The sequence below is a fragment of the Melanostigma gelatinosum genome (genome assembly GCF_949748355.1).
Source record: "Melanostigma gelatinosum genome assembly, chromosome: 24".
NCBI lineage: Eukaryota > Metazoa > Chordata > Actinopteri > Perciformes > Zoarcidae > Melanostigma > Melanostigma gelatinosum.
The window spans coordinates 6,144,814-6,160,905 of NC_136657.1; the positions used below are offsets into that span (position 1 = coordinate 6,144,814).

Consider the following 16,092-nt stretch of genomic DNA (forward strand, 5'->3'; position numbering starts at 1 on the left):
ATAAAAGGTTGAAACCTGTCTGTTGACAGAAAGGTTGTCTGTATCCAAATACCAGCGACATGGGTTTTTTTGTGCCTTTTCCTACTGTACAGACGGGCTAAATGGGTCAACAGACGGTGGATGTGTGTCAGTGATTCCCTCCTGGTACAGAGCTGACCTCCTGCCTGTGAAAATAAAGCTGCTGATGTCCACTTAAAGGCAGCCTTGACCTGTTTGTTTCACTTTCAAACTGTATACAGTACAGCTGGAATATGCGTGCTCAGCCGTCCGGTCCAGAAATAAACTCACGTTGGAACATATTGATCCCGTTCATTATTCACTTTGATGTCCAGCACTTTTGGAGGTTGTGAACCAAACTCCTGCTGTACGCGATGAGGGCAGGTATGCTCCTCGACGAGCAGCTGGAACACTCGAGTGGCCAGATGTCACTCAATTTATTTTGTCCGGCAGTCAAATCTGAATAAAACGAATCTCACAATACTGCATTCAAACTAAATACCCACCATGTGTAGCTTTTTAATTGTGGAATGAAGACTCCACCACATGACCTCAGTGTCCTCATTTCAAGTTGCAGCCTCGAGGTTGCATTAATGAGCCACAATCAAAGTTTTACTTTTCAGCTATTCTGCTACTTTCCAACAGAAAAAGGGGAAAAAATTTGGTGGTTTATCCTGCCAGCAAAAATACAAAAATGGATGCACGTGCATAACCCAACCCAGATGATACACATCGGAAACCAAACACCTTCTCCTGGGTGGCTTTTAAGATTATCCCTCATCAGCAGGTCTTATGCTCCCTGGTGGAGCTTGACTGAGCTGCTGATCATGTTGTTCGGGACTGTTGGAACAGCTTAGGTCATCCAAATCCTATCCATTGTCAGCAGGGGAGGGGCATTCCTTTCCCAGACACGTTTGAGCTGGCTGTATAATGACCGTAAAATGATGCAAACCGAAAAGAAAAGGATCCTCATTCATGCATTTGAGTTTCATTCCACGCCACGGGCCCGTTTGCTGTGTACTGACCCGTCTTGTCGTCGGGGACATCAGAGTGAGCCAAAAATAAAAAATATTCTGCCACAGACTGGAGAGAAATGTTTTGAAGTCTTGACATTTTTGAGGTTTAAATGTTTTGAAGCTTGAGCTTAGCATTCATCTGTTCTCGCCATCTTCTGCTGGAGCTACTAAAATAATCTGAATGCTGGGTGAAGCTGAGGTGGGGTAAATGCCACGTTTGAGTGCGATCGTCTGAGACACCCGTCAGTCAAGCAAACATGCCCACACAGTGCTATTTAACCCTTGCTATGCTATTAACTTCAGAAAATTGCCACGGGGTCCCACATGAATGATCAAGGAGCCCGAAGACAATCCTCAGTGCACGGCCGGGGTTAAAATCTCTACCCTTGCAGTCTGCAACCACCGGTTACCAGAGTTCACACTTGGGTCACACGTTTAAACTAAACAAGCTCCATGACCTGTCGCATGTAATTTATGCGTTCATGTGGCGATCCCCGGAGGCCCTCAGGAGCAAGTGAGACGAGAACATTCTGCTCATTCTTTTTTCTTCGTCTGGTCTAAATTGTCTTCTCTCCTGTTTATGATTTAAGAACGGGGGAAAATAGGTTTTGCCAGGATCACATTTCTAGATTACTTATCTGTGAAAAAAAAAAAAAAAAAAAAAAAAAAACTTTGCCAGGATCAGGTTTCAAATGTTTACCTTTTTTGCATTCGTAAAAAAGAGATGGGAAAAAGCTTTTGTTGTTGTAATACTTATTTTGACCACACGAGGCTGAAGTGAACCACTACCTCATGGTCTAAATCGAATTCCGAGGAGGTTTTCCTCCAGGTGAGTTTTCCTTTACATAACATGCTAACACAATACATCTCAAACTCAATAACTACTGGATGGATTGCCATGGAATTATGTGTGTACATAATGAGCTCATCGGCAAACAAATAAAGTAGCTTAGTCTTAAATACCAATACCATTAAAATAAGACAAACGTAATAGACCCAAGAAACTGTATTTATAAGTTAGATCGTGAATTGTTAAAAAATGCTTTCGTCTTCTTCTAGATACGGAGTCTCTTTAAATCGTCTGCTTTGAAATGTTGATGTTCCATGTTGGTTTACATGTTAATTCCAAGACTATTCCTTCTTTCCCAAGACCAACGGCACTGATGATGTGCAGTCATTTCATTTTCTGGAAGGAGACTTGTATCGTTTGTTTTTTTAAATACATAGTTTCAGCCCGAAAAGCTCAAAGTTAAACTGTGGACTTTGAATCTGAAAACGTCTGCTGATCCCGCTGCTCCGTGCTTCTGTTCCCTTGGGTGACGACCACTAAAAGTTAAAAGCAACTCAAAGCTGGAAAAATTGCAAACATGACTAAAAATGGAGGCGTTTTGCATCAGCTCTTTTAGCGAGAGAAAAAAGAGATATATGGAGGATAATATTTTGTGTAATCAGCAAATGGCTGCACAGCAAGAGCCCTTCATTTAATTGAATTTAGACAATGTGAATGTGTCTGCAGTTTGGGGCTTTCATTAGACTTTTTGGGACGGACTTAACTGAGATGTGAAGTTGTAGCCAACTGTTTTTGGAAACTGGACGCATGCCACTGAAGGAGATAGATCTACATTTTCCACCAGTTTTTTTTTTGGATTATTATGATTTATAGGATGGGATCCCAGGAAGGCATGATAGACAAGCCAAGATGCTGGATACAGTCTCCTGCCTCACCATCCATCTGCTCCGGATCAAACTCACAGAAGGGTCCAAGAAAGCTCAATGTTCCAAGTAATATAAGCATGAGCTTCCCAACCGCTGGACGGAGAAGCACTTGCAGCACTGGTTTCCTCAGCCCGCTCCGCGTCGCTTGACTGAGCCTGAACACATGACAAGTAAAACCCGAAGGCACGGGTTGGGGGGGGGGGGGGGGGGGGGGGAGGCTGAACAGGAGGAGGAGGGGAGATGCAAGAAAAGATCCTAAGTGTTTTGATTTGAGAGTACGCTGGGTGTGTGGATGCCTGAATCCGCGTCCTTCCTCACCTCTCTTTTCTCTCTGTCCGACTCTCCCCCTTTCCCCCTCACTTTCACCACCTCTCTCGCTCTTTAAGGTTATTCACTATTGTTTTCTCAGACTGGAATCACTGCACGCTTCTCCTCTTTTCTGTCGGAGGACCATGTGAGGCTGTTGAATGTAAGTGCCTCCTTTGTTGCTTAATTCACTTCCATTGGGACCATTCCTTTAGAGGCAATAAGGTTTCGGGTCTTTCTTTTTCTTCTTCGTAGCACATGCACAATGGGATGTCATACATCGGAGGGGTGGAGTGGGTCGGGATGGGGTCTTTCGGGGGCTTGATTGCTCCATGTGGTCTAAGCGTGGGAGTTGGATGCACGTGTCTGCTGCCGTCATTTTCTCAGCACAGCTTTGTCTTTAGTTTTAAACCAGATATGCTGCATGCGCTGTTCATTGACTTTTGGTGGGCTTCGTATTTGGTAACCATGAACTCCAAGTGCTTGATTATAGGTTTGCAAGATTCTCAATTTAAAATTTTAAATGTAAATAGAATGCAATAGCTTGTTTTGTAATCATTACACAACTGTAAAATACGGACTTGAATGCCTTATTGTTACCTTTACTCAACGGTGCACAATTTTAAAGACTAAAATACAACTATTTGTCCACATACATTTCCTGCACATGAACTGGATGCAACACATGTTCCCATGTAGTAGTTATTGGGTCATATCTAGTTACCTATTGCATAGGGTGTTTGAGTATTCTACGACTGCTTCAAACATAGTTCAGCCAACTGAAATCGATCTGTTCTGTGTGTTGAATTGACAGAATGCCACGTTTGTGTTTTACCAGCAGCTTGTTAGCTGTACCCTGCATGTACCACCGTTTCTTTATACCGACATATTATCCAATGTTCTCCGTGTACATGAGCCAATAGACAAATTGCTTGCTTGGACTCATGATCGTATTATGGAAGCCAATGTTCCACATTTGTACCGGATGAATCATAAAGCTAAATATTGCGCTTGTCAGTATAAGAGGCCTCATTAGTTGGCTTTGAAGTGATAAGGATGCAGCTTACGTTTAAGTCTTTTTTGTGCAGTTACTCCAAACTGAAGACTCATTCATTAAAGTTCCTCCCTTTGCTTTGTACTGCAGGGTTTTAATGCAAATATGTTCTCAGTCTCTGCAAAGATTTGAAAAAGAACAGTGCAACTTCTTATGATAAGTGGTTGAAATTCCTTCAGGTCTGCATGAATTTCTGCGAGGGTTCAGCGTTGAACACCCTTCCACGCAAAGCAATGTGTCTGAAGGGAATCGCAACAGACATGACCAATGAATAACACAAACGTATACACTCGGTTATCAATTATAGACAACTTATCTAGGCAACATGCATGTTTACCTACACTATATGTGTGATTGCATGCTCACTGTGGACTTATCGTCGGGCGGTTGCGATGTTCCCTTTGGTTTGTTAAAAGGCCGGCACACTGCTCTAAACATTGAGTAATGATGTGAAATGCAGAAGGTGCTGGTGCAGTCAGTGGGCTTTCTGTATGGCTGACTGAGCAGCATGAATCTACAACTTACTTAAGTGCAAAATAAATTAAACTTTGATAGCTAAAGCCCACGTTTTATCAAAATGTCTTTTTCCCCAGAAACTCAGAAAAACAACCTTATATTTTAGAATGAGGGCAATGCATGCATCTTTCATTTAAAAAAACAAGAAAAATAATGCGAGTATGTTCTTATTACCTCCAGTGATTGCGACACACTCACGTTTTGCATGACTAGCTTTTCAGGAGTGTTAGTGCAAAGACCTTTTGCTTCAAGAGGGATGAAATGATTCATAACTCACTTCTATCACTGCAGTGATCGTGGACGTATTCGCAGTTCACAACAGCCCCGGTCCCTCCATTCCCCATTATGGATTCCACACACTCCGTTCCCTTATCAGTGACATGTGGAGAGGGAGGTGCTGCTGAATGCAGGATGTGACAGTTGCGTACCTGGAGCCACTGCTGCTGAGCTAAAATGAAGTGAAACGGGGTATGGAGGGAGGTTTTGGAGACCCAGAGCGTGGGTGAGAGTTTCTGGCTGGTCACAGCGAGGAGTGAAGGTGTTGGAGAAAGCCAAAGATGGCTAGATAGTGAATTAAAAAGCACAAGTCTTTGCGTCATTTAAGGCAATCGTCCAAACTGTGCCCAGTGCTGTGGCTGTTTGATAGCTGCTGCGTATGTTTGCTACCCGGTTCTTTGCCTCTTTATTCCTCACCCTGCTTGTTTCATTTTTCCCCCCAGATTTAACAAAACTATAGATTCAATCGCTTTCTTATTTTGAAAAAGGGACAGTTGATTGGAATATTGGAATACTTCATACATGTTAAAAATCCTTTTTGATATATCTGCAGTTTGCTCAGATTATTTCCAGTTTTGACACCTTCTGTGCCGTATTTGGAACCCAGCAGCATCTCGAGCTAGGAGGCCTTGGCAGCAGCGACTGCCAAATGTGTCCAATCTTTTTCATGCCCAGCCAAACCCCCCCCCCCCCCCCCCCCCACATTCCAGCTTTACAATCCCATCGCTCTGCTGAGGACTCGAGAGCTTGGCATTCACGTTTCAACTCCTCGGCAGCAGAACTCTGGCTCCTCGCCGTCTCCTTGTCTTACACCAAAGCTCAAGAACATCAGTTTGAATAGAGAGAAAGGACGGCGAGGGGGTTCTGGAGAGACGTAGGGGGAGTGTTAAATTCACCAAGGGGTATTTTAGTTGCAGTGACCCCCTTTCATCCGCCCTCGGGGTATTGGACTGTATGAATGGGCTGGTTTGTCCTTTGGGTGACCAAACATGGCACTTGAATGCTTATCTGCACAACGACAGAACTTGAGGGAGCCAAAGACACTTGGTGATGAGATGGACCGTGAACGAGTCAAGTGCCCTGCTTTGTTCTTTCTCTGCTAAATACACAGCTTTGGCTCCACTGCAGCTCCGGCTGTGTGGGCGATTCTATTTCTCTCAATACGCTGTATGCTCGTGCCATTGTTAAATGTGCTGGGAACCTTGTACACACAGCACCACCACCTTTAGAACTCACACAGGATGACAATCCTGAACAGAAGAGAATACAATATAATAATTCAGGAGTTTGTCTCTTGATGAGCACTGAGGCAAGGCAAGTTTATTTGTATAGCACATTTCAACAACAAGGTAATTCAAAGTGCTTCACATGAAACCATTAAAAGCATAAAGGCAAAAGTAAAGGAGATTTAAAACATACATTGAAACAATAATCGATGTCTCCCTGAGACATTACGCTGCACGCAATCAACCATACACTGCCGCAATTCTGCAATTACTCGCACACAAACCACGTCTGGAAAAGATCTCTGCCGATCTGCGTTTTATAGTGTACGCCTTGCACGAACTCGGCCCCGGAGGAAATGGCGACATATTGTGCACTTTCACAATATGCACTGAGGAGTTTGTTAAATAAGTTGTACTAGACTGATGAATACCGTGAACCGGAAAGTTGGTCATGCAATAAGATGCTGCCCTGTGTGACTGAATAAAGACAGAATGAATGATCACAAGTGTCTGTAGTATTGCCATTGAAGGAGAGACATTGATTTGACTGATCATTTGTTCATAGCTGTTGGAGTCAACAAAAGCTGATCTGTGATTATCAACACAAGCATCCAACAGAAAAGACCAACAGAAGGTAATTCGAACAAAGATCACTCTGAACGAGATAATAGCCGACACCATTTGTCTCATCTAGTTTACAAAGCCAGTGCGGCTCAGTATTCCATTGATTAACGCTGTGGCTCGGTGCGCATACCGCTGAATGCGATAATTGTCACTTTGATTCGCTGAAGCTCAGAGTCTGGCCTATGAGCAGAAGTGGATCGATGTATCCTGGTGGAGAATTCATAAACCGAGAGAACAGTGTCAGGAGAGTCGTTTCCAAAGCTGAGAGAGTCGACATTGCAAATGCTCAAATGAGCATGTGTATCCCTGTATCATATTAGATCATGCTCGCCCAATGAGATTCCTGGAATTAAATGGGGAGCAGGTTTTTCCAGGTGCAGCGTTATGATTTGTAACCAAAACCTCAAAGCATACCAGTGTGCTTTCATTCTTTACAACTGTATATATTGTGGGGTGACAACAAAAATTCAAGATGTGCTCAAACTTGTTCCACTTAACTGAAGGAAGAAAAGAAAAAAATCAAATGTGACAAGACAACAAAAGTGAAGACTAGCCAGCAAAGGAATGGAGGCAAAGCAAAGCTGTTTCACGACACCTTTCACAGCAGCACTGTCATCAATAAATCCAACACATCCAAACAATGTGGCACATCCAGTGTTTCCAGGCAGACAACACAATCTCACTCAGCGGGTATAAATGTATCGTTACCAAGACAAACCATACAGTCTTGACAGCAAAACGAGTTTACCGTCCAAACACAAATCCAATGTGGAGGATTGTAAAATACAAAAGCCAGCCAATTGGATTTGCGTGCTGTCTGAACAAAGCAAAGCGGTCTGATCACTCAGTGGTCCAGACATCCGTTAACTGGAGGTTTGGTCACTTTTGGTCCGCAATAGTCTTGAAGGAAAACCACAGACGGAATGTGTCAAGTCAGCAGGATCACAGTAGCCACACTGTTTTGGACAATTGTACCCAAAGCTCAGTATCTTGGAGGATAATTCCACTATTTAAGTTCCATTTGAACCGTGACCGCATCACAAATTATGTTGTGTCGGCCATCGGGATGCAACGTGCTACAACAGACAAAAATCGCTTTCCTTACGGATGTATTGATTCTGAATTCTCAGAGTAGATTGAGGCATGAGTTTATTCTTTACTTCAGCTCTAATGTATTTATAGTGACCAATTTCCCCATCTTTTGGTAGGACCGTTGCTATTTCTGACTACAGTGCATCTGCAAAACTTGTGCCAGAAAGAGTGTTGAATATCAATAACTGCATATTCCACTTTCAATATGTATTACTTGCATCTTACATTATATTTGATGAAAAACACAACATAAAAATGCAAGCAATGTAAATGTCACATTGTTTTCTTACACGGTGAAATGTACAGCTAAAACAATGGAAGGGAACCAAACAACCTTGGTCCAGTCTTAGGGCACCCTGGGGTGCCACGGTATCCACTTTGGGAACAAAACATATTCCCGTGTCTAATCACCATTCAGTGTTGGCCTCCTTATGATCTACAACTCGTCGTGTGTTCAAAAGAAGGCGATGCCCCTTCGGAGGAAGGGTCGAACAACCGCTCTCTTTTCAGCCCCATTGTTAAGAACGGAATCCTTTATGCAAACAGATAATGCGTGCTGAGATGAATGAAGCGGTGTGCTCCAAGGGAGAGCAACACAATATCACTAATGGCCTTATAGATTGCCTTGTTTGTTTGTGAGAGCAGCAACCAAACACACACACGGTCCCACAATGTCTTTTTCCAAGCTTTGAAAAAGTGCTGCGGGTGGTTTATTGATTGAACCTTTAAGGTCAATGTGTGCTCGAGTGTGTGTGTGTGTGTGTGTGTGTGTGAGAGAGACTGGCCCGGTGTGTCTCCGGCTGGTGGTATTTATCTGTGCTGATGTTAGAAGAATAGAGACGAGGTGGTGGCTCGGCCTGAGGGGACAGCTCGAGCTTGATAGAGAAACAAGACGTGTAGCGAGGGCAAGCAAACATGTTGGAAGCAAATGCCATTTGCTTTAAGAAGCTTTGTCCCCTGGGAACCACCTCGGAGGGCCAGCACATCTCCCCGTCTGTGTACCCGTCTGTCTCAATACTGCATTGAAAGTGAGATAGATAGTCCGATGTGCCTCTTGAACCTCCTCCGTTTTTTGTTCATCATATCCGCTCTCTGGTGACATCATCCTAAGCTTTGCGCGGGACAGAAATGTAACGCATTTTATAAAAAAAGGTGAGACAGTTGTTTACACCTGGATCTCAAAAGCCCTGAACCTGTTAACGTAGATGATTCAGTTGATTAATAATTCACACCATTAACGATCCAGCTGAGACCATCATTTATTCCATTTATAATTTATGGCTGTCTTATGCTGTATGCCACACTGTATGCAGCCCCCCCCCCCCCCTCACCTTCATACAAAATGCATGTCCTCTGATTAACGTTCGATTCCTCCCACTGACTTTGTACTTCCTGTCACAGTCATCTGCATCCCCGGCGAACATTCCGATTTGTTTTAATGGCCATGGAGGATGTTTACTTACTGCTATATGTGTATGTGCACTCACCCTGTCACAGGTGCCGACAGGCTCATATATCTGAATATCTTCTCACTGCCAGGTGGACCGGAATACATCATTGCATCCATTAAACACACACACACATACTGTGCACACAGAGAGCTGCACTACACTGCAGGGATGAGAGCAGCGGAGGTCGAAGAGTCTGACTTTCACTTATAACTTATTCATGCTGTCATTCAGCACACCTGGGGGGAAAAGTCAATTTATTTCACCACGGGGCTGCTCATCTAAAACAGCAGTATGTGACTTTAAGATAACTTCCTCGCAAAGTATTTGCGATTAAATCCTTCAGGGCTCCAAATGACGGGGTGGCACGACCCAAACAGTGGAAGCGTATTATCGCTGTCTTTTTGTGTCACAGTTTCAGGCTCGGCCGATTGAACCATTGGCCCTGGATTGGAGGGAGTAATCCTGAAAGGTCACAAGTGCTGCCGATATGTCATGTAGCTTCCGGTCTGTAGGGTTATTACATGGCCTTGTAAATTATGACATTAAAAAAAGGTGGTGTTGCCAGATTTCCTCAGCCTTTTCTCTTTATACACCCATGGCCTTTCTCCTGTCCTGAGTGGAATAATGTGTGTGGGGCTGGAGTGAATAGTTCAAAGCTTTATTCATAACGTTGACATTTAAATTCTAATGCAACAGAATGCTTCACGTCCTTTTGTTCTGATGAAACACCGTATTTCTGCACAGTTGCAGGACAGCTAGCGGACCGTGAGGAGATGTTCGTTGAATTCAACATCGGATTCGAATTACTGACTTTCATTTGTGTGTGAGGTTTTATTTCCAGTCGAGGGTAAAGTCCTTTTGGGATGTTTAATATTAGCACTGTAGCTGTACAGAAAGGCAATGCTCGTTCATTAGCAAATGATGTCCTTTAAGAGCTGAACTTGTGCTGAACTCCATTTAATATGGAATGAGGATACAACTTCCAGAGACAAATGGTGAGAGGATTGAGTGCAAAATACCAGCAGAGCATTGTGGCGAGACACGTTCATGCACTAATTGGAAGGTTTCACATTGGACATAATTAGGATTTTAGCTGGACTGTGACTGTACTTTGCAGGAGAATATGATAATATCTTCCTTTCTCTTATGAAATCCACATATATATTTAAATAAATTTGGCTTTTACACTGGACTTAGTGGAAGAGAAGTGAAGACTATTTTCTCTGCCTCATCACCCCCTTATTTCACTCATTACAACAAGGCAGCTACACTGCACTTTACTCAGAGTGAGAATTTGAATAGATGATGTCGCGACGCCTGAAATAGCACATTAGCTCGAAGACAAACAAGCAGTGTGTGCCAGTGACCGCCTGATGCTACCCACGCTGTGCATGATATTCAGTGACCTATCATGTGCGCTGGATGTACGACTGTCTCGTGTCTCGATATTCATGAATTGGGATTTGTAATGGTATAGCAAGTCAAATCATGGCTTTAATAAGAATCTGTATTCTTTTGACCACCATCCAAAACACCTCAGCCAAATCCATCGCCCATTCGCCTTCAATCCAAGAAAATAAATTGTCATAATTTCATCTCCAGCTCTCCCGGCACTTGTAGCCTAATGCAGGCATTCATTTTCCGGTAGATTTTTCATGTTTTGCAGTCTATTTTCTTTGGGACTGCAGAATGTTGTCGTGGTGCACCAGCTGGTGTTGGTTTGGGTTGAGGGCGAGCAGCAAGGACATGACAGTTTGAGGACACATTGGGCCCGCTGACAGCTAATGATGATGCTGCCTCACACTCATACATATGCGCGTGTTATTTGTGTGTGTGTGTGTGTGTGTTAGCCCATCTGTGTGTATCCGTTTGTGTTTATCAGTGTGTCCTTGTGTGGGTCCATTTTTCTGTGCGCTTTCGGGCATTGAAGTGTTTGACTGGGCCTATTTGCATTCACTTGGTGATGCTGCAGTGGATTTCTTCGGGGTGACAGACCTTGAGCCATTGCTTCTGGTGAATGTGTCAGATTCAGGAAATGGATATAGATGTTTGCGTGTGTGTGTGCGCATACATAATGTAGAAAAATCGCCACTGGATGCTCTCAACTATATCTGGAATCTGATGGATGATCCCGGATGATGTTTTTATCACGTCCACTTTGTTGTCAGGGTCGGAAGGAGCCAGCAGGCTAAAGATGTTCACAACTAACTGCTGATTCAGAGTTTCCCATTTCTCCCTCTGATCTCTTGCCTCATGTTGCTTGTTACTCACAAACTGCATTGAATGTTTGTCAGGTCTGTCGATTCACCTAATAACCATGTGAATGTCGGTCATGAGTGGTCTCTCAGTGGGCATATTTAAAGGGCCAGTCCACATAACCGCAAGAAGAAAATAGTCACCAAACAATATCTATCCCAGAGGAAATAGTGCAGCTACATTTAATGTTCATCACCTAGACTTCTTTATCTCCTGCCCTCCCCATCCTTCCATATCGCTTAATCTGTCGGTCTCGCTCCCCCTCCTCCTCTCCAAAGAAATCCGTTCTCGGGGGGCTGTCTTTGTATTCGTTTATCTCTGATTAAATCAGTTTATTGTCTGAGATCACTTGACAGAGACAGAACGCTCACGGACGACAAAATCTCCTCAACAAAACCCCAAATCTCAAACTGCGCTGCCGTGTCTCTGCTCGGCTGGTACCAGCTGTGCATCTTCCCCCTCGCTGATTGACGCCAGCGCCGTACTGCCCGCATGTGAACCCACTTAGAAGGCCAGAGGTCAGTTTGAGGGGAAATGTGTCGAGCCTTAGCCCTGACGACCAAAATTCTTTATAAAGGTCACTAATACGTCTTTTATGGAGCGGGGGCGAAGTTAGAAACGACCACACTCAGAAGCAAATGTATTTTCAGAATATCTCCACAGCTTCCCATGAGTCATGCAATTTGACTGCACATCTAATGTACAGTCCAAGATAGTGATCAGTGACTGGGGAGGTTTTATGACATGGTATATCTAAGTCATAAAGATGCCTCTGGATGATAATATACTGACTGAGCTCACGGATGTGTGCGCGACATATGTGGCCGTTCAGATCACAAAGGATGCCGACTATGCGTCCTTTCGCATTTATTTGACCTGGCTATAGCCATTTAAAAGATCAGAGTATTGTTGGTCACGTGTCCATCTGCACATGTGTGATGTAAATCCCACAAATCCCAGACTACCCACAGCGTCGGTGCCCTCTGCAAAGGTCTCGGTCGTAACCCTGTCGTGCTTTATCCCTTTAACGGTCTCACCCCGAGAGAGGAGGCGGACCCCGCCGCATTCCGCTCATTCCTGGTTGTTAAAAATAAGACCTCTCTGAAGTCAGTGGAGGCTTTCCAAAATTCAGACTTGTCATTGGAAGGTTGGGAATTAAAGGCAAGAGAGGAGCTTTCGTCTATATTTCACAAAAAATGGGAGGGGCTGAACAACATATACAATTCTGTATATTCCATTAAATTGCCTTTTCTCTTATTGCACTGAATGTGAATCATCATGTCTTTTTTGGCGTTTGTGCACACAAATCTTTAAAATTAAATTGGCCATTGTGCCTGGCAAATTAGGATTCTGAACCCTACACCCTCCATCTCTACTTGCACAATGTCATTTAGAGCACAATCAAAATATCACCAGGGGCCAGATAGGAACATACAGTTCAAGGTGAAAAACTCGACTTTGCGGTATTGAGGTAAAGGACAAAGGTGCAGTTGCTGCGTCTGCTGCTTTCAGACTTGAATGAGTGAGGAGGCATTGTGTCCGTGTGCTTTAATTCCGTAGAATGCTGTTGGATAACCTCCAGAGGGGAAATAACTGAAAGCGTCTAATGGAGGGGCTGAGCAGTATCTCTGTTGTGCCATCAATGGAACACCTGTTCCCTCCACATCTATCTCCCCAGGTACAACTTTGATTGCAAAACTCAAATTACTTTCTAAAAAGGTGGGCGTAATGCTCCATGCACCGCAACTTAGACGGTGTTTTGCCCGTTTGCGTGCTTTGCAGTGCCACTAATACTTTATGCAAGCAGGAAAGAGACGGACCTCTGGAAGGTTTTTGGGTAAATTGTATGAATCTGTCTCACTGCTCATCGCTTTGTCTGTAAATTGCAAGTGGCACTTTGCTAATTCTGAGTAGTATGAATTGAAAAAGAGAAAAAAATATATTCTTGCATTGAGGTCAAAGCACTGTGTGTGTTGAGGGAACACTTAGTCTCATACCTTATGAGACTAGTAGAGTGTTCAGAAAGCTAGCGATCTTGCTCTTGCCGGGAACTGACCCTAGATGGAAACTCTTTCCTTGTTCTTTTCCAGAAGAACATTCTTTGGCGGCAGCCTCACCTCGACTGATCCCACTCCAACCGGCAGAAACACAGCCACAACTCCCACCAGAGTGCACACATCCAAACACTGTACATGGACATAATGTCGGCTCACACACCCATCCAGCAGCATGAAAACCTTGTAACGAAATGTGCCATAAACACCCAACATTTGTCATGCATGTTATATAGTTTTGTTTATGGTACCACATAACGCACCTCCATGATCATTGTAATAACCTCCAGGGGAGATATCAGACCCAAACAAACTGTTTCATTTGAAGCATACAAGTCCGTTTTAGTCCGAAAGGCCATTTCTGGCTCGAGGATCCTGCAGTCCAGGATACAAGTTGGAATTAAATCTAAAGCCGCTTGCAAAGCAAGAACCACATATTACACTTTTAACAATCGGTCTCACTCCCCTAGGGCAAAGTTTTAGGGATTATTTGGGCTCTAGCAACCAATGAGCAGCCAGATTACAAAGCTTTCACATGACTTGGACTGTAAAGTTCTCAATAATGGTTAGAGCTTATTCTGTTTTTCCGGCTTCATGCTGCTTTCTGTTATGCGCAATTGGCAAGACTAAGAGCACCATTCACAGTGAGTCAGACATGACTGGGAGGTATGGTTTACAACCAGACAGCTGATGCCTGCTGAAGATTTCAAATCAGAGACTGCGGTTTTTGGCGGTGCAGAGTGCTTTGTGTGGGAGGGTAAATGACCGACTCCAGATTCATTTAAGCTGCTTTCCTTGCGGGACGCGTAAAAAAAAACGGGGGTTGTTTTTATGAGTGGCGGCCAAAACAGCTGAAGTTTCAAGAGAGGGGGAGAGCCGGCAGACAGACATTACAAATGGAGGTTGAATCGCCACCGAGGACGTGTCGTGGATGCAACAGTGGAAAAATACAGGAAATTCACAAAATATAGCCCTCAAATGCAGAGGTGCGTTCACTTGAGAGGCTTATTATATAGAGATGCTTTTCATTGCTCTCCATCTAAATTGCTGTTGGTGTAAACCCAACTCTCTCCAGTTTTACCCCTTTTGATACACGCAGGGTAATTCATATTTCCGCCGCACTAAATCTATTAGTACGATTACGCTTTGAACAGAAATGCTGCTTTCAGTTCATTGCATTAATTAGTTCTACATAGCTGTGTTTTTCTTTTTGTCCGATTGGTTTAAACATGGGAGTTCTAATTACAACTTGGACGTTGACGTGAGCGCTTTTAACAAGTCAGAAAGGCCTCACTGTCTTTGTAGGCATCTAATGTCCAATACATCTGCAATAGAAACAAATAAAACAAACAACAAAGTAGAAATTATTAAATTAGAGTGATGACTGACGTGGCCGATTTTGTTGTCGTATTGTTTTAAATTAACCCATAAGCCATTATCAGTGCAGGTAATCTCAAGCGGTCAATGGTTTCTTTTTTTTACTCATCTTTCATCACATAAGCCCTCTGTTCACCAGCCTTCTGCTCAACTAAATTGTCCCATTCTGGGCCCTGAAAATGGATGTCATGGTTCCAGTGTGGGTAATGAACACCGAGCGGAGACGCTACAAACTGAAAACAGGCTTGGAAGTGCGATGCTCTGCAACAGCAGGGGAAAAGTTCAACAAAAGGAGGAAACAGGACATGCTTGAATATGCCAGACAGACAAGTCTTCATTTAAAGTGAATGGCAGATGGAGCAAATATTTGCAGGATGTAGGTGTAAATGTGATGCGACTGGGACAGACATTATTTTCATCGTGGGCACAACACACAACTCGGCTATGAATTGAACAGCGGTAAAACGGGTTGAAGATCACAGTAACGTCTTCTTGCTTTGCAAGCCAGCGAGAACATAAGCGTGGCCGAGTAGCCATGCAGACAGACAGAATATCTGCGTGACGCATCTGATGGCAAACTCGCACATGCACACAGCCGGCCCAGACTCCACCCCCAGTGGAACAGTGATTGGCCTACTTAGAGGCAGGGCAGCCCACTGGCAGATTTGAATACGGGGGAAACAGAGAGGGAGGAGAGGAGGAGGGGAGATAGAGAGAGGGGGGGGGGGCGGAGCACTAGTTTGTCCCTGCTCTCTCTCTCTCTGCCGGGTCAGGATGGAAAGGCTTACACAGGCAGGGGGGGGAAACATGTCATGAGAGGTGATGACACAGCCACGGAGACATATCCACATCCTCACTGACTCCCAAGTTCGCCGCTGCTGCCGTTACCGCGTCCAACAGAGGACAGAGAGAGCCTCCGTTCCCTGCACACCTCTTTCTTCCTCTTTTTTTCACTTTGTGTGTGGATGATGGGATTTTAATCATGTGGAAGGTAAGAGGAGGTGGAAGGAGGAGTGAGGGGCTTGTTTTGTTTTCTTATGCACACTCTTTGAAAAAGGGGGGCCTGTCCCTGTGGGAGTTTGTGTTCCTCTTAGTTTACTTAAGTGTGAGTCCCTGGGGGATTCCCGCATG

General features: G+C 44.1%; 1 protein-coding gene across 2 annotated transcripts in view; it reads left to right on the top strand.

Annotated features, from left to right (window-relative positions):
* The first annotated feature begins 3,083 nt into the window (after positions 1 to 3,083).
* Positions 3,084 to 16,092, top strand: part of LOC306797259 (E3 ubiquitin-protein ligase Midline-1-like) — a 40,509-nt gene continuing 27,500 nt past the window's right edge. The window contains exon 1 of one of the 2 annotated variants that reach the window (XM_079296526.1): positions 3,084 to 3,198. The gene's annotated coding sequence lies outside the window, so the exon portion shown is untranslated. Of the gene's footprint in view, positions 3,199 to 15,773; positions 15,953 to 16,092 lie in introns of those variants that run through there. The other variant, XM_079296525.1, reaches the window with a different exon arrangement.